The sequence below is a fragment of the Equus przewalskii genome, chromosome 15 (genome assembly GCF_037783145.1).
Source record: "Equus przewalskii isolate Varuska chromosome 15, EquPr2, whole genome shotgun sequence".
NCBI lineage: Eukaryota > Metazoa > Chordata > Mammalia > Perissodactyla > Equidae > Equus > Equus przewalskii.
Window position 1 is genome coordinate 78,149,088 of NC_091845.1, and position 18,984 is coordinate 78,168,071.

Sequence of the window (18,984 nt, forward strand, 5' to 3'; positions counted from 1 at the left end):
TAAGGATGAGCAAAGTGTGGGGGGAGGTTGGAGAACGTAAGCTGCCCCAGATCATCCATCTATGTCCTAAAGCCATTTTTTCCCCAATGCCTGTTACGCTGACTTCACTCTGGGAAAATTGTTCAGCTTAATCTTCCAGTTCATAATTGCTCATCATCTGTGTCTATTCTGAAACCTAGACCATCCATTTAGTTTTTTATCTCAGTCATCAAAATTTTAAATTCCCAAATAACTAGACTTCCGTACATGTGACATCTTCTCATGTTTCTCTGAAGATATTAATTATACTTTTCAAAAGGCTTCTTCTGATTATTCTCTAGTTCTTTTTTCTTTAATATTAGTGGTAAAAATGCTGCGTCTCTCAGGGTGATTTTTTTTCCCCAAAGGTGTAATAATGTTTCGTTATCTGTTCAATTTTGTATTTTAGAATCTCTCTTCACTTTGCCTTTATGATAACTGCAGCTGTCCTCTGCCAACTTCGGGTAAGGAACAGCACTCTCAAGGCAAGGATGCATTGGCAGCTCATCCTCAAGATGTGGGAGACAGGTGTTCTTCCTGAAAGTTTGTAGCTAGCTGGGCTACAATTTAGAACCAGTTGGGGAGGAGAAAGTTGTTGACTGGCCTAGCTGCTCTCTTTCTCCAATTACTCCTGCTGACCAGCACCTTAGTGCCCTCTTCTCCGTTCTTGATCTGTTAACTTTGAGCTTGCACAGCCTCTCCTAAACTGCTCCTTCCTTTGCCTTAGCTCCCTCCTCTGTAGGATTTGAGCTGAACTTTCTTTCCATTTTGTTCTTCTGAGATGCCATCTTATCTGTATTGTCTTTCCCCAACATTTCTGTTTTGTTGATGGCAATTTTTCTTGTTTTGTAGGATACTTTTTGCTATAAAAGGTATCTTCTCTATCATTTCATGGGATTCTATGTGGTAAGTCGGGTGTAGGTGTGCGTGCTTGGTTAGCTGTTTTGATCCCATCTTTCTTAAATTCTGTGTTTGTATGTGTGTGTTTGTGAGAAAGAGAGAGTTTTTTTGCATTATTTTCAGTCTTCTGATTCCTCAGATTATTCCTTTCTCCTCCAAATGATGTAAAAAAACCAAAAAAAGCCAGAATTGAACTGAATCTTAGCCTTTTTCACCTATATTTTTCTTCTCTATTCCCTTTATTCTGGAAAAAAAGGCCAAATAAACTAAATATGTTCCCACCATACTTCCTATTGTTATCCAGTGTCATTCAAAATGCACCTATTTTTCCTGAAATGGGAAGTAAAATTGGTGCCAATAGGTAGCAGCTGATTTCCGAATTAGGATCAGGGGCTGGGTGATAGTTGGGTATTGTGGTTATAAGCATTTTAGAAACCATCAGGTTCCGGGGAACTAACACTAACCAGATTCACAGGGACCAACTTTATAAGCAACAGTGCGCGTTTTTTTAATTTAGAGTATGGGATATATTATAACTTTGCATTGGACTTGAGTTGAAATTCTCACTCCACCATCCATTTACTCTTTCTGTTATTTAATATTTCTGAATCTCCACTTTTGTCCTTATGAGCACTAAATGAAATAACATGAAACTCTTGGTACAGCAGCTAGCACACAGAAAACATAGAATAGACATTTGAGATGATGATGAAGATGATGATGGTGGTGGTCACTAGAGTTATGCTCTTTTTGGCCCCTTTTCCAGTACCAATGAGCCTGGGAAAATAAATTAACAATCCAGAAGGATCCTTGGGAAGTGAAATCAGCAAGAATTGTTTTTATACAAAATACAGTTTTCAACTTAGCTTTTATTTTATTTTTATTTTATTTTTTGCTGAGGAAGATTTGCCCTGGGCTAACATCTGTTGCCAATATTCCTTTTTTTTTTGGCTGAGGAAGATTAGCCCTGAGCTAATATTTGTGCCAGTCTTCCTCTATTTTGTATGTGGGTCACTGGCACAGAATGGCCAACAAGTTGTGTTAGGTCCATGCCTGGAATCTAAGCCCATGAACCTGGGCCACCCAAGCAGAGCATGCTGAACCCAACCACTATGCCACAGGGCCAGCCCCAATTTAGCTTTTTTTTTTTTTTTAAAAGATTTTATTTTTTCCTTTTTCTCCCCAAAGCCCCCGGTACATAGTTGTATATTCTTCGTTGTGGGTTCTTCTAGTTGTGGTATGTGGGACGCTGCCTCAGCGTGGTTTGATGAGCAGTGCCATGTCCGCGCCCAGGATCCGAACCAACGAAACACTGGGCCGCCTGCAGCGGAGCGCGCGAACTTAACCACTCGGCCACGGGGCCAGCCCCCCAGTTTAGCTTTTATTTAGCCTTCATTTAGTTATGTTATTAGGAGAAAAATAATATTTTGTGCCTCAGTTTTCTCACCTATAAAATGAGGATAATTTAGTAGGGTTGTCATGGATATTCAATGAGAAAACATTGTAAAGTGCTTAAAACAATTATTGGTACATAGTAGGAGCTCAATAACCCTTAGCTATGTTGTTATTAATATTTATTATTACTAATAATATTATATTACTAATATTTTATACAAGCTGTAGAAGAGCCAGAAAATTATCCCTATTTCAGATTAAGTTGGTGATTTTATTTTTTTCAACCAATAATTAGGACACATGATTGGACATAAATTCATAGGATTAATATTTAAAATTGGGACTCTTCTGGGAAAACTGGAACATATGGTTACTATAACTAAAGTGTATATTTTTGATGACCTGAATACTTGTGCCCACCGAATACAGCATCTTTTCTCTGTGAATTCTTCCTACCTGATGCCATTGCTTCTATTGCTTTCAAACTGTTGCTCTTTTGATTGTCAGTGGAACTCTTTTATCAAATAAAATCTCCGAGGATACCCCAATATGGAAATAATAGTGTGCTGGCTGGACTGGGGCCCTTGACCCTGAGTCCTGCTTATTTATCATCTCCATGACACCCGAGGCTCCCAGAAACACAGTTTGAAAACCTTATTGCTCATTGGTAGTGGTTCAATCAGTTCAGCAGATAACACTTTTCTTTATAATTATTATGCACTGGTTGTGCATTTCTGATGGTATACACTGTTTACTGTTTTATATTTGGGAGATACTTTTGGGAAATACTTTAGTTTTATCAGTGATACATTTACAAATCACATCTTGGGGTTCGTTACTTTTAGAGATGGGTTGTTCCAAACATTTTATACTGATTATTTTTAGCTTCCTCTATAGAGGGTGATTTTTTTTTTCCTTCCTCCCTCCAAATCAGGTTACACCATATTTAGAGTCTACGCTTCCTCATGAACTTATCTTGGTCAATATTCCCACTAAATAAAGAGCTCATAGGAGTATTTGATTAAACTTTTTCTTAACTTTATTGGGGAATAATTTATGTAAAATAAATTTCGTAAATTTAAAGTGCATGATTTAGTTTTGACAGGTGTATACTCCTGTGAAATCTCCACTACTATCAAGACAAGATTTCCACAAGATTTTTACTGCCCCTGTAGAGTCCATCCCTCCCTCCACCCCTGGCTCCAGGCAATTACTGATTTGCTTTTTGTCACTATATGTTAGCTTGGACCTCATATAAACGGAGTCATACATTTGTCCCTGGCTTCTTCCATTCAGCATAATGATTTTGATATTTATCCATGCTGAAGCCCACATGTGCAATTCTTTTCTTTTCTTTTTTTTGCTTAGTAGTATTCTATTGTATAGCTGTACCACAATTTGTTTATGCATTCACCTGTTGATGGACATTCGGATTCCTTCTGGTTGGGGCTGTTGTGAAAGAAAACTGCTATGAACATTCATACTCAAATCTATGTGTGAACATACGTTTTAATTTCTCTTGGGTAATACCTTCGAATGGAATGGCTGGGTTATCTGGCAGATGTGTGTTTAACTTTTTAAGAAACATTCTGTGAGAACTTCCATACTCAACCCCTTCTGTAAATATGGTTTCAGATAAGGATGTTAAATCCACTGATTTCCCTAGGTGGAAGGCAAGGAGAAATCCTTATCCTCTCCAGCCTTGGCTGGCCTACTTCCATATTTAATTGCTGATCAATTCCTTTGGATTCTTAAAATAATTTCAACTTCCTTCTTTCTTCTCCGTCTCTCCAGCCCTACTGATACCATCTCAGGATTTCTTGGTTTCCTATTTTGTACCCAGTACTGTGCTAAGCTCTAAGGGGGCACACAGGACTTTGAGTTAAAGGGGTGGCAAAATAGGGACCCCTCCTGTTGCCTAGACAGTGCTGGAGGGATGGGAACTACAGAGTATACCACGTGTAAAGTATATGAGAACACTTGAGCCTGCATTCCATTTACTTGCACAAGCTACAGGAAACATTCAATCTTTGTTTGAGTGTGAGCTGTAGTTATTTATTTATTTATTTATTTATTAAGCAGGTGTGGCTGTTAAATGAAGAGGAAGTGCTATGTGAAATCCCAAAAGGGGGAGGGGGAGAAGGAGAGAAAACTTTCCTCCTTTAATACCAAATATCTTTTCTCTTGACCAGCGGTTTGCAAATCCAGTGTGGTACTGGAACTACTAGCACCAGTTTCCTCTGAGAAAATATTAGAAATGCAAATTGTCGGGCCTCACTCTAGACCTACCGAATCTGCAACTCTGAGTGTGGGATCTGTGTTTTAACAAGCCCTCCAGGTGACTCTGATCCACGCTCAAGTTTGAGAACCACTGTGCTAAGCTCATGCCAAGAGTGCAGGTGGTCATCTTTAGGCTTGGAGGAGCGTACGTCAGGGTAAATGTGGGCAGTAGGAACTACGTTACCGCAAGGCCCATCCACCTCTGCCCCTCGGCTCTCCAACACCTGCAACTCCTCTGTCCCGCTGGGGCAGAACCCAGGCTCCTGGCCTCAGGTCCTTTCCCCTGGGAGCCGCAGCCAAAACCCGGCAAGTGGAGTCCGAGCTGGCTGGCGCAGGTGCCGGCCGGGCATGCGTAGTGGCGCGAGCGCGGCAGCTGGGCGGGCGCGGCGGGGTAGCCGCAGAGCGGACCTGCGGCTGCTGGGATCCCGAGCGCGAGCTGCGGCGAAGGCGGGACGGGCGCGGCAGGTACGGGGCGCGCCGGGGGCCGAGGGGAAGGCTGCGCCGATGGGCAGAAAACAAAGCTTTAGTCTTTCGGCTGCGACTCAGAGGGAGTCTGGGTTTGCCCTCGCTCGCGAGACGGCTCCCGCGCCCGCCGACTCCGGGGTTCGGGCGGCTCGTGGTGCGCGCAGGTGTTACATCGCGTCTTTATGCCGCTTACACAGTAAGCCCGGGCACGGCATTGTGACGCCCGGCGTGAACTTAGCCTTTTGTTAACTTTGTTGTTTTCCTCTCTTTCTTTTAAACTTTGAGTGGCCACTGGTGAGGCTTTCTGATCCAGCCTGTTTCTCTTGAATTCTGTGACTGGTTTATTTGCCTTTGGCCTTTTGGTGCACAGGATCAATAGAGCTGGAGTGAAATCACATCCGTGGTTTCTGTTTTGGTGTCTTTCCTGGAGCAGGGGGCCTCTGGATGCGGCATCAAAGCTGTCAACTTTCAGAGAATTTCGGTGCCAAAAACTTGCCGCGTTTGAGCTTCATTTTCAAGTAGAGACTTTCTAAAGTTCAAGATATTTTTTCCTGATACTTTTCTGCATTACTGTTATTGCCTGAAATAACTTCATTTGGTGCTACTAAAAGGAAGCAGTCTTTTAGATGAGTAACAGAATTTTCCCCTTTCTCGACCCCGTCACTTTTAATGGCTCGTCCAGAAGAATTTTAGCCTGGGGTTATGATATCTGGATAACTTGTGCAGGCTGAGGCTGTGCTGCACAGACTTCTTGGATAACCTGTGAGCCATAAAAAAAAATTTTAGGTCGGGGCACACACTGAACATTATTTAGGTAAAATGTTAAATGTATGATGTGGGAGGCATAGACATAGAATTAAGTTTAGGAAAAAGAAATTTTAAGTTTAGTAGAGAAACCTATGCGGAAAGGAAATATGGATACCCGCCTTTCTCTCCACCCCCCATGATGAATGTTTTAATGGCAGAAATAATATACAATTGGTTTGGGTTTGGACTGTAGAGACCTTCGATGTCAGCCAGGTCAGCTGCTTCAGTTTACAAATGAGAAAACCGAGACGAACCAGGTTAAATGACTTGCTATGGCCTGGGAGCCCCTCCTTGGCAAAGCTGGGCCTGGGACCAGGTTTTCTGATTTTTCATGGCTTTTTCCTATCCCCCTGCTGGTAACTCTCCTCACAGTTTGGTTAGATTATTAAACTTTCTTTTTCTCGTCTATCTCCTTATGCTACGTAGTCTGACTTAAGCAGAAAATTAGTTATTTCTGCTAAGCTTCTAGTACCTTGTGAACTCCTTTCAGAAAGTGCCTTCTCACCCACTCGCCACCTAACAGTTTGCTGGTCTTGAATCCACCCAGCTTCCTTGCCTCACTCATGTTTGGCCCTTGGCCCAGAGGCCTGTTTGCCTCCCTTGTTGAAGTCCTGCCATTGCTGCAGGGTGTAGCTCAGGTGTGACCGCTTCCTAGAAGCCTTCTTTGATTACTACAGCCGGAAAGTAGCTGTCCCGCCTCTGAACCCTCTAGCATTTATTGCTGTTGTCGGTGCTGCTAGTAGCCCCTTCGCCTTTAGGGTCCCGAGTGCTGTTTTAGCGTATGTCCCAACTTCCTGACCAGTATGTAAGCTCTTGGAGGCTAAAGCCTGTGACTTAGACATCCCAGCCAGCACTAAGCACAAAGTACGTTCTCAGCCACTGTGTATGGGAGGGAGGAAGTGAAGTATGGACAGTTTTGTAAAGGGGTTCAATGTGGATGTTCTGTAATATGGAGGAGGCTACAGAGCCAAGTCAGACCAGCCTGATGGGTGATTCTCATACGTTGATGAGAGATCACCGATCAGTGAGGGGAGTGCTAGGAACAGAGGTAAAATCATACAAGGGGAGAGTTGCCCAGGGCCTGCATATAAGCATATGTGACTCAGAGTGCAGAGCACAGATTTAAGGAATGATGTAAAGGAAAAGTCATTTGGTGGAAGACTCGATGGAGAGAAGAATAGACGTTGAAAATTACTTTATTTCAGGCTTGAGGTGTTGCTAATGGGCTTGTGATGTTCTTTTTATCTTAGAAGCACCTCCAATTATGACATCTCTTTCTCTTTCTTATAGTTATTGATGTGATTGTCTTATTTCTCATTCTAGATGATGAGCTCTTTGGAGAATAATCTTTAACCCCTCACAGTGTCGGGCATGTTGCTATGCAGTATTGGACTCTCAGTAGTTATTGGCATGAATAAACAAACAAGTGTATTTTGGCATGGGGAGGGTGGACATTCAGGATCTTAGAGCTATGAGGTATGATTTTATCCAGACCATTCCCTCATTCTATAGCGGAGGAGCTGAGGTATGGTTGACTAAGCTAGTTAATGGTGGAACCAGAGCCTCTGCTCAAGTTTCCTCCCTAATAGCCCTAAGCTGGTTTCGTTAACCCTTACTTTTCAAGGTTGTTGGCTCCAAGATTAATAAGTTGGCAGAAGAACACTCCAGTTTGAGGTGTTCTATGGATCAGAAGCCCTCAGAGATCAATCTAAAGGGAGGAACTTGGTGGGCCATGGGAGGATGACTGTGTCATTGGAAGAGATGACATGAGATGACCGGCCAATTCAAGCGTGAGTGTATTGAGTGAGGAGGAGTGAGGCTGCAGTCGTGGGAATCTGCACACTGTGGAGTTGAGGGGGAGTCTGGAAAGGACGTGGCAGCTTAGCTTGTCAGGGCAGAAGACACAAACGGGTGGACCCAAAGTCCTCCTACTGAGAGTGGATTTGGGAGAGACATTCTACACTCCCAGGAGGTGGTGAGCGATGGCTGTGGTGTTTATGACCCAGGAACATGGGGGTATAAGGCTGAGAGAGAGAGAGAATTGTGGTGAGACTCTCTACCAGGAAAAACAAGACAGAAGGCAATGCTTCTGAACCCAAAATCCTGGTTCAGGAGGTGGTTTGGAATATTTGTTTACCTGGAACAGATGTTGCAAATAGCCATTTTGCAAATCAAAACATATCCTTTCCTTGGAGCTGCAGACAGCATTGAGGGAGCTCTTGTGTGGTACATCCTTTCCATTGACGTTCACACTGTACTTGATCACTGGCTTCAACTGGCGGTGACCTTGTTCTTATAAAAGTGTAAAGAAGAGAGAGCAGTTGAGGGGAGAGACAGAGCTTGAGAGATGGTGACAGAGGGAAGGGAAGACTTGGCCAGGTATAGAGGGATTACCTTTCTTTCATAATGACAGTCAAAATTGATTGGACAGCCAAACGCAAAAATCAGGTGTTACATTTAAGTTAGTATCTTATACACTTAAAAAATGCCCAAATATTAAAATCTAGAATCATATACTACAACCTTGTGTAAAATGACTGTATTAGGTAACTTTCTCAAAATAGTAATATTAGTAACTATAGTATTACAGAATGCTTTCCATGGACCTGACACTGTCCTAAACACTTTACAAGCAATATCTCATTTAATCTTTACAAACCATCCTATGAGATTGGTGCAATTATAATTCCCATTTTATAGATGAGAAAACTGAGGCTTAGATAAAATCGCATTTCTGAGGTCACAGAGTTGGCAAGTGGCTGAGCTGAACTTTGTTCCCAGGCCTGCCTTACTGAGAGCTCAAATAACTTAAATATCTTGACAAAATTCAAAGCTTTTTCTATGGTAACCCTAACAGATTGCTTAGAATGGCCGCAGATTTCAGCTGGTGAAACTCCTAACATTCTATGAGCCAGACTTTAATATGAGAAACAAAACAACAGTGATGAATCTTTCTCTTTTTTGTTTTTTAAATTCTTTCATTTAATGTTTATCTCCTTTTCATCCTCGGAGCATTCCTGGAGGCAGAGACAGCAGCTCTTTTTCTGGGTGCACCCTAAAGCTATTTCTATCCTGCTTCCACCATCTTTTGGGAGTGGAGCTGGGGTGATGGAGGTGAGTTGGCAATGATCCAGAAGGTGCCTCTGAAGTTGGGGGCGGGGTTCGAAGTCCTCTCGTGTACGAATGAGCCTAAGGACTTGAAGGATTTTTTCCCCTGGGGTGGCAGGTTCCACGGCTGGAAGCTCCTGGAATATCTGTTGGTCCTGACCCTTACCCTGATCTCAGGCCTTTGAACTGTGGTCAAACCCCGGGGAGAGTCCAGGCCTGAACACATTCTCCTGGGATCCTCAAGATCAGGGAGTCCAAAGTCAGTGTGGACTTGTTGCAGTTGGAGTTGGGTGTAGCTACTTCAGGGAAGGCCCCAGGTCAGAGACGAGTCATTTAGAGGCAGGACTGGCAGGCCTCAGGTTTGCTGGTGAGAAAAGGCTGTCGTCCCCCTCTCCCCAGCCCCCCTTGATGAACCTAGGTACTCTGTCATGGGAGTCTCAAAGTGGACTCCAGCTGAGCACGTTCTTCCCTCTCTGTGCCATCTGAGCCCTCTTTCCTCTTCCTTCTTCCGCTTCAACTTCTCCTGAGTTGGTTCTGTGCTTTCCCAGAGCCTGAGCTCTGGATATGACAGGAGAGGCTGCCTGCTTCTGGCCTCCACCCATCACTTGTCTCAGTCTCCAAGGACTCATCGTGTCACACAGCTCTCTCACTGAACAGAGATCCGAATCAAGGTTTTCTTCTGGATGGTGATGAAAATCAGGGAGAAAGAGAGGCCTTTGTGCTGCATACAGGTTTATTGGTTATAAAATGATTATACAGTTTTGATTGCTGGAAATTTTGCTGACATATAAAATCACATGAGATGTGAGGCTATGTCAACTTTGATCATCTTAGATATTTTCAGTACTACTGTGTCTGAAAGTGCCTATTTGCCTTTTTTGGCGAGAAACATATAGCTTGGCTTCTGTAAAAGCAAGTTGCTTTTTGATAATACTGTGGGCACAGAAAGGATGAGAGTTAGTGATGATTAGGAGAGTCTTTTGTTTATTTAAAACACTTGTTTCATCGGAAAACTTGATTTTCTAGGAGAGGTAGTTTGTTCATTAAAGTCCAATCGTGAGGACTTTAGACTTTCTAATAAACTAAATTTTTATGATTTACTCTTTTGAGTGATTCAGAGCTGTAAAACTACAACAATATTTGGATGATAACTCACTGCACACAGACATTCCTCCTCCTTCAGAAGATTCAAGCTGACCACAAAGAAAACATGAGAAACTGCTTTTTTTTTTTTTTTTTGAGGAAGATCAGCCCTGAGCTAACATCTGCCGCCAATCCTCTTCTTTTTGCTGAGGAAGACTGGCCCTGAGCTAACATCTGTGCCCATCTTCCTCTCTTTTATGTGGGACACCTGCCACAGCATGGCTTGACAAGCAGTGCATAGGTCTGCACCCGGGATCTCAACCGGCGAATCCCAGGCCGCCAAAGTAGAAGTGCGAACTTAACTGCTGCGCCACTCCCCGAGAAACTGTCTTTTTTGATAGTAAGGTGGATGGATGCCTTAGTCAGGTGGAAGAAGATTTGTAGGGGTCTTCTTCATGATAAAAAGCAAAAGGTTTTCAGGAAGGGATAACAGGAGAAACTCAAAGTATTAGAGGAAACCAGATTTACTTTATTATTGACATACTTGATGAATTGTTTAAAGATCCAGTCCCAGGAAATAACACATTCTTAATAAAAAATGATGAAAGCCCCTTCAATTTGTTGAAGAACCAAGAAACCAAGAGATTTTAGCAGAGCTGTCAAAATAGAATTCGGATTGAATTTGATTTTAAAACATTGGCGAATGTGTAGAGAAGGATCAGTCCTGTTAATCACGCCTCGGACCAAGGTCTCCTTTTCTAAACCTTCCTCCCAACAATGAATTCCCATGTGGGGCCCGCTGCACTCCATGAGTAAAAGGGTAAACCTCTTCCCACAAATCACAATTGTAAAATCCAAAGTGATGCATGACAGTCCATGACTGAAAACTGATGTTGATCAAGCAATTTGAAGGCCTTAAATAGCACTGTCTGCATTCACACCTTGTTCCCATAGCGGGTGCTCAGAATCTAGATTAAATTGCTGAAATAAAACTGGGTTCAGGGCCAACTCATTTATGGTGAATGATCAAAGGCACAAATAGACTTTTTGTCTCATTTCACTTTGTCATCTTAAATGCCACCTTTTATGGCTATATTGGGTTTTTTTTGTCCTTGATGATCTATACTCACTGTGTACTGTTTATAGATAAAAATCAATGCAAACTAGAATTTTGAGGTTTGATAAATGAGTCTTTGCTTAGGGTTTTAATGCTACTCATCAATAATTTGGTGGAAAGACAATATCAAGTTAGTACGTAATTGAACCTTTAGCTCGATATCAAATTAGTATTTATAACCTTTGGGAACAAACCGGAAATTCTCGAAGATGCCTGCATTCTTTCAGCTGAGGGCTCTCTCAGCATTCTCTCCTGGTGGTCTCTCTTTTCCTTCCTCTCTCCTCAGGTTGAGGTTCATTGAGACACTCTTTTGGTCCAGGGAGTGTTTCCAAGAGTGGCCCAGTTCTTGCAGAGTTGAAGTGTTACTAGCTCAGTGAGGTGCCAGCCTTGAAACACAGCTCGCAAAAGCCCAGTGATGTTTTTTAGCAAAAGTTGTCATCCAAGTGAATTATTGTTGGAAAAACAACAATAAAAGCAATTTGCTTGATCTCTTTTCTTATCCTGAAATAGTCCAAGTTAAGCGCAAGATCACCATCAGTGGAAAATGGTAATCTGAGAATCTCTGAATGTTTAGTTGTCAATCAAAATGAACTCATTAGGGTAATTTAAAGTTTTGATATCTGAAATCAGTTTGGCCTATGATCAGGGCCATGGATGGGAAGTCAAAGTCTGTGATTCTGTTTCTGACCCCATGAGAAGGGAGGCCTTATCTTCAGCTGCAGGTTTGATGATTAAACAAGACAGTGAATGTGAAAGCAATTAGTAAACTATAAACTAAGGAGGTCAGCTATTTATTGGTAGTTATAATAATTTTCTGACTTGGCTTCTTTTTACTGATAAGTGGCCAAGACTTTGGGAATTAGTTGCTTGCTTGAGGTTACCTGGCTCGGAAGTGGCAGAGATGGAACTCATATCTGTGTCTTCTAATTTCAACATTTGACAAAATGTCAAGGCTCAGCATTAGGACCATAGGGATGGCCTAGACAGACAGAGGGTGCCTGTCCTCCTGGAACTTCAGTCTAGCCTCAAATCTAGTCCTTTCCCAATCAACCCATGTTTTCTTCTTTTACTGACCAGAGGGAATAATTTCTCTGTGAAATTTGTATTTGGTTTTTATAGAATCCTAAATGTGTTTTAGGGCTAAGCCATGACCATGGAGCTCTTTAAGTGAGTTCTCTCTTGCTAAAGGTGGCTTCAACAACTGCCCTCTAATCTTTAGATCTCACTCGAAAGTGATATTTATTAATCTCCACTGTGGAGAGAGGGATGGATGCCTCTCAGTATCCTTCTCATTGTTAATCAGAGACTTGTTGCAGAATAATTTTCTCTCTCTTCTACAAAATAAAAGTGAGGTGATTAAATAAAGGGGGCTGGACTAGGGGCAGGGCTCTGAGTGAGACATGGCCCTTGTACACGCGGTTTCTCAGTTAGATGGAGGAGGCAGACACAGGGACAGTCTGTGACACGAGTTAGTACCAGGAGGAAGGACAGAATGAAGCTTTGGGAGAGCCCAAATCAAGAGCAGTTAATTCTGTTCAATGAGTTGAGGAAGGTGTCAAGACTTTTGAGTTGAGCTTTGAAAGGAAAGCATGAGTTCAATCTACAGAGAATAGATAAAGGAAAAAGCATTCCATGGGGAAGGGGCAGCACGAGCAAAAGCGTGGAGACAGGGAAGAGCCGGTCTGTTCAGGAAACTTTAGGTACTTTAATGTGTCCTAAAACCTGAGCTCGCCTAAGGATCACCTGGAGAGCTTGTTAAAAAACAGATTGCTGGGTCCCAGCTCCAGAGTTTCTCATTCTTCAGGTCTGGAGTGAGACAGGAGAATTTCATTTCAGCCAGTTCCCAGGTGATGCTAGGATAATGATCTGGGAACCACATTCCGAGACCACTGGGCCAGGGTAGAGAATGTGTGAGATGAGCTAGAAAAAAATTTTCTTCTGAAACTTTACTACCTTCACGAAATTGATGTTTCACGTTTTTTTAAATTAATTAATTTTTAAAGATTGGCACCTGAGCTAACAACTGTTGCCAATCGTTTTTTTTCCCTGCTTTTTCTCCCCGAGTCCTCCCAGTACATAGTTGTATATTCTAGTTGTGGGTCCTACTAGCTGTGGCATGTGGGATGCCGCCTCAGTGTGGCTTGATGAGCGGTGCCATGTCCGTGCCCAGGATCCAAACTGGTGAAACCCTGGGCCACCGAAGCAGAGCGTGGGAACTTAACCACTCGGCCATGGGGCCGGCCCCTATTTTATTTTTGAATTAGTCTCATTTACCTAGTGGTTGCTGCCTTGTGCCCCTTGCTTACCCCTGTAAGTTCCTCCCCACTCCCCCCAGTTCTTCCAAGAAACCAGTCATTTTCTCATCTTCCACATTTAAAAATAACTGCCGTTCAGCCAGAATGGCCATTCCACTCGTGGAAAGCTGAACAGCCAACGTCAGCTAAAATGACTCGTATACTAAAGGGGGATGCATGTGGGTTTTATTTTGTTAATCTGGATGTAATGGTAAACTTCTATCAGCAAGTATTTTTGGAATAGCTTGCAGGTAGGACTTACGCTATTGCAGAAGGTTGCATCCCTGCCCTCAGAAAACAGGCAGTCCTGTAGGAGGGTTAAGATGCCTGAGTTCGTGGCTCCAGCAGGGCAGCTGGTGCTCGGTGCAGTAAGAATGATAGAAACCAAAAGTGGTAGGGCTGAGAAAGAAGGTTCACTTTCCATTGTAACAATCAGGGCAGGCGGGGCAGGGTTGAGGGGATGAGGATTTATGCTCTCTTCTGATGTTTGTGCCTCTTCCTAAGCCCTCTGAGATGAGGGAGCATATGTCTACATAAAGAAAATAATGGAGGAAGGGGCGTTTGAATTAGGCGTGAAGGATGGGCAGAGGCTCAGCGGGGGGAGGGAGTAATCGGGAGAGGCATTCCAGACAGAGGGCAACTGAACCTCACAATGGAAGTGCAAGAGGGAAGTGCAGGTTCAGCCAGGGGCCAGTGCTCTGGCCACTCTGGGAAGTACAGGGAGATAAGACTGGACAGGCATTTGGGGAAGGTTGTGGAACATTTTGAGTATGAGATTGCAGGATGTGAACTTTATTCTGTAGGCGTTGTTGAGTCATAGGCTTATCTCGGGTTTACCTTGACTGCTGGTTCCCTCCCAAACACACCAGATGAGGAGGAACCCCGCGTCTTACAATGCACCAATCAGTAGTTCATACTGTCTTGGAAAGACACCTAAAAATACTTTTTCCTGGGTCTTGGATTTTGTTTTTAAAGATTGGCATCTGAGCTCACATCTGTTGCCAATCTTCTCCTTTTTCTTCTTCTTCTTCTCCCCAAAGCCCCCCAGTACGTAGTTGTATATCCTAGTTGTAGATCCTTCTGCCTCTGCTTTGTGGGATGCCACCTCAGCACGGCTTGATGAGTGGTGCTAGGTCCACACCCAGGATCCGAACTGTGAAACCCTGGGCCGCTGAAGCAGAGTGCGTGAACTTAACTGCTCGGCCACAAGGCCGGCCCCAGAAATGTATATTAATACGCTAATCTGCTAGAAGCTTGGCTATCTGTTTTTCCTGCAGTTAAATGAAACAAGAGCCAAAGGTTACTTTATTCTACCTTAGGTTTTGGAGTATGAAAATACATAGTCAGAATTGGAAATCAGCAGAAGTATGGTTAATAGAAAATTCTTAGAAACTTAAAAAATTCAGTTGCCTCTGAAAAATGAACAGAAATTTGACTCAAGATGTGTTTTCCTAGAAGGACTTGATCACATTGGAAGATGATCAAATTAAGTAGTAGAATTTATTTTTGTCACTGACATCAGGCAGCATCCAGTCTAAGGGTAAAATCGAAGGTATATTTTTTACTGCTTTAAATGTACCTGAGAATGTAGTTTTGCTTGTAATAAAACATGAAGTTAGTAGAAATTCAGATTGACTTGAAGAAGAATTCCATGGTTCTGAGGTAGCAAGGGTCCAATGTATAGTGAGCATTTCCATCTACATCAATTCCAGTAATAACAGATGCTGTGTGAAGGAGGCAGAGAATGGAGGCTCAGAGAGGCTGTGTCATTTGGCCTGACTCACACAGCTGTCAGTAGCTGAGCTGAGATTTGAACCTAGGGCTATGGAGGTTTATACCCTGCTGTTCACCAGGTCAGGCTCCAGAGTTTCCAGTGGTTTTAAATCAGGGATGTAATGAAGGACACAGGCTTGAGTCCTTATCTTACTGGATATTTTTACTGCCAGCAGGAGCAGATAACATCTCTGTGTGTTCAAGGCCCACCAAAATCAGTCAGTCCAATTAACGACATTCTTGTTGACTGCTAACCAAGGAGAACTGAGCCAGCTTTGCCCGGGGCACTATTCCATCTTGTCTGTCTGTGGAGTAGTCACTCCATTTCCACATTGTCACCTGAAATTGAAGCTGGGGGGTCATAAAGCAGGAAAAGCCATGTTGAGGAACAACATAGCTAAGATTTATCAGTGGTTACGTCACTCAGGGTATGTCGCTCAGTGTACATCTCAGTAAGATCTGAAGTTTTGTCCATAAATGATTGGCATAGAGGATTTGGTTTTAAATACTTATCTTTGAATAGGAGTAGATATGGTGGTAGTCTGTGGATGCACTTGAAATGAAATAAAAGTTGCCCAGATACCTGTCTGAGGAAGAGTTGGAAAATTTCCCTACTTAATCAGCTAATCCTTGTATAAATGGCCGATGTTGGTTGACCATAGATGGATACAAAGTTTTTTTTCTGCTCAGACTTTATGTGTGAGTCAAGATAGAGTAGGCTATGTTGCAGGAACAAATTAACCCTGAAATCTCCATTGATTTCTGCTCACATAAATGTGAGCGTGCATTGGCTGTCTCCAGGGCAGCCGTTCTCTGTGCAGTGACCGAGACATCCAGGCTCCTGTGACTTTTGTGATTTTGCTAGTTTAACCTGGGACTTCCAGATTGTCTCAGCAAAGGAAGGGAGGCCAGGGGATCACATAATGGCTCTGAATTTTTTTGGCCTAGAGTGACACAGATAATTTCTACTCACAGCCCTTTGGCTAGAACTGATCACATGACCCTGCTTACGGCAAGGAACTGTAAGTGAGGGGAAGGGCGTGAATATTCAGAGAACAATAAATGTCTTTGCTGCGCCTTCTTTAGTGCAAGAGAACTGGTCAGTTTGAAAAAATCTCCAGTAAAGCTAGAAAAGTGTGCTGAAATATTTAGTGATAATTACCTGATAATAAATTATGTGAGTTTTGCTATAAACTAATAAAATTTGTAGTGATTTCTGTGAGGCTTGTTCTGCAATTTGATATCCATTTGTAGATATGGCTGCATCTTTTAAAGGAATAACAATCAAATTTCTTTTACATCATAATTCTTCAGGGGGTGGCTCTGATGATCAAAGCTTGTATTTATTGAGACATTCTCCTAAGTGTTTTACATGGGTTGAGTTAATTCAGGTTGAGGACTATGATTTCATCTCCATCGTGGAAATTTGTGAATACTCGAGTTCCATCAGCGTGCCTTGTTTGAAATGGTGCCTAGCTTAGACCCGTGGCCGTGCAGGTAGCTCTCCTCTAGAAATCAGATTATCAGTAGACTGCCTTACAAACGAGGCCCCCCGGGTGGCAGGTGGCACTCTGGGTGTTGTCTAACTAGCACAGATTACAGTGAGACCTAGTATTTACTGTGATTTGGATTCATACTTATATATATGCAATTTAAGACTTTGCCAAACTTTTTTAGCAGCCATATTTAGGAATAAGTTTGTGGTGAGCCAAAGCCACAGGGTATATATATATTTTTGTATATAAATGTTTTTTTTCCCAGACTGATTCTCTTGTGTTTTTGTGATGCCATTTTTTCTTAAAAGTATACTACTAGTAAACGCAGAACTCCTCTTTAGTTTGTCCTTATGATCTGCCCTTTCCTTGTCCTCTTCACTGTGTCCTAAATTCCACGGTTGGAGTTCCAGGGTAACAGGGACCCTTGCTAGGCTGTGTAGACTAGAGTAGTCCTTTTGTTCTCTGTTTGAGAACCACTATCTTTAGCACAAATGAGGAGCCCCACCTCAGGCTCTTTACATTGATGCCATATTCATTCATCAAATATTTACTGAACACAGTTTTGGGCCAGGCACTGAACTAGGCCCCAGCAGTCTCTGCCCTCATAGAAACGACAGTCTAGACCAAGGGTTGATAAACTTTTTTTTGTAAGGGGTCAGATAATAAATATTTTAGGCTTTGTGGGCCGTATGGTCTCAGTCACAACTCTGCCTCTGCACTTGCAGCATGAAAGCAGCTGTAGACAATATGTAAATGAGCGAGCATGGCTGTGTTCCAATAAATTTTATTTACGGGCACTAAAATGTTAATTTCTTATAATTTTTACATGTCACAAACCATTATTTTTTTGGTTTTTTTCAACTGTTTAAAAATAGGAAAACCATTCTTGGTTCACAGGTTGTATGCAGGCAGGCAGTGGACCAGATTTGGCCTGGATGCTGAGAGCGTTGACCCCTGCGCTAGAACCAGCTCTGTGTGGTTTTATTCTCACATATAGATGGTGAACTGCCTTAAGGATTACTTAAATTGTTCAAGTTCAGTGTTTAAATATAGTTAACTTCATCCAGGCCTTTATTCAATAAACAACTCTTCCATCAGTTGTTGGTGAATGCCATTTTAGCAAATTATGTATTTTGCATAATATAGAAATTTTAACATACAATATACAAATTTGTAAATTATACAAAATACATAATATACAAGTGTGCACACATGTATATAACTATTGAGGACCACTGATTTTATGAAAATCACGAATCACCAATATTTAAAATGGTAACATCTGTTGGACACTTACTATATATCGGGCTCTTTTCTAAGTCCTTTGGTGTTTAATTAATCCTTCCAAAAACTCTATGAAGTTGGTATTATTATCTTCATCTTCATTTTTTGGCTTTGAAAGCTAAGACTCAGAATGATTCACCCAACATGATATAGTTAGTAAGAGGAAGAGTTTATATTCCCAAGAATTCTGACTCCAGAGCCAGGGCTCCTAATGATATATTATGCCTTCCTAGGCACTAAAATATGTGCACTAAAGTAGTTCAACTGTGTCTTTCTTATTGCAATGTAAGAAAATAGAAGTGGTGAGTAAAGATTAAAAAATTATTTTTCCTAAGAAGCAACTATGTAATTGGAAGTCTCTGAGAAGAAGAGAGAAGTAAGTTGTAATACATTTTATTTTCCCGTTTAAGTGCCGGCCTTTAAGTGCCGGCCTCAGAAGGAGAGTTGTGAGACAGAGAAAAGAATTTTGAAAATCAAATATTTACCTTGACACCGACTCACTAATCTAATCTTATGGGCAAAGACCAGGAATTCAAAAGGTACCCAAACTTGTGCCACTCTGGGGCGAGTCTCTGGCTGTGACCCTTTAGTCATTAGGCAGTGGCATGGCAGGACTTTCAACTAGTGCATTATACGTGCACAGACCAGACTGATTCGAGACAAGGAAAGATCTTTGTACGCTTTTATTGCATGGTGATCATTTCCTAATTAGGTAATGATTCTCCTCTCAGTTTTGCAGTAGTCTAGCTTATTGCTAAATGGAAAGGGCTGTCAGGTAACAGAGTCTTTCCAAAAACAGAGAACTTTTTTTTGCCTTATGCGTAATTTAAAATGAAGTGTGCCATAAAATTTTACATTTGGTAACTTCTGATTATGGAATTTTTGTCCTGTAACAACACAGGATATGTGTTTCTTTTGTGAGTCATCCTCTTTTAAGGAACTAGAGATGTTGAAAAAGCATTGC

General features: G+C 42.1%; 1 protein-coding gene across 2 annotated transcripts in view; it reads left to right on the top strand.

Moving 5' to 3' along the window:
• The first annotated feature begins 4,888 nt into the window (after positions 1-4,888).
• The window catches only part of PLS1 (plastin 1), a 109,592-nt gene continuing 95,496 nt past the window's right edge, over positions 4,889-18,984 (top strand). The window contains exon 1 of one of the 2 annotated variants that reach the window (XM_008507734.2): positions 4,889-5,058. The gene's annotated coding sequence lies outside the window, so the exon portion shown is untranslated. The remainder of the gene's footprint in view (positions 5,059-18,984) is intronic. The other variant, XM_070576264.1, reaches the window with a different exon arrangement.